Source organism: Etheostoma spectabile, chromosome 15 (assembly GCF_008692095.1).
Source record: "Etheostoma spectabile isolate EspeVRDwgs_2016 chromosome 15, UIUC_Espe_1.0, whole genome shotgun sequence".
Taxonomy (NCBI): Eukaryota; Metazoa; Chordata; class Actinopteri; order Perciformes; family Percidae; genus Etheostoma; species Etheostoma spectabile.
In genome coordinates this window covers 4,804,149-4,804,509 of record NC_045747.1, presented here as the reverse complement: position 1 = coordinate 4,804,509, position 361 = coordinate 4,804,149, and positions in this window count along the sequence as shown.

Here is a 361-nt window from a genome sequence, read left to right as displayed (position 1 = left end):
AGGATGGGATTAATTTGATCTAAAAACGTTAACTGGAGGAAACATACCATATACTTGTTTTTGTTTATTTATTATTATAAAATAAGCATAAGAACCCTTAAGAAAAAGAAGTCTATTCAAGTGTGCTATAAGTATACTTCTTTTAAACTAAGTAAGAGAGTATGCTTTCAGTCTACTTTTTATACATTTATCAGAGATATACTTTAAAAAAATTATACTTAATAGTCTTATACTGACAAGTATACAGGAAAAGACTAAGCATATTTGGCCTTTACATGTACTAAGATATACTAAAGAAAAGTGTTCTTTCCTTAAACAGAATGTTTAAGTATACTTGGCTTGTAGTTGTGCTTACTCTTGT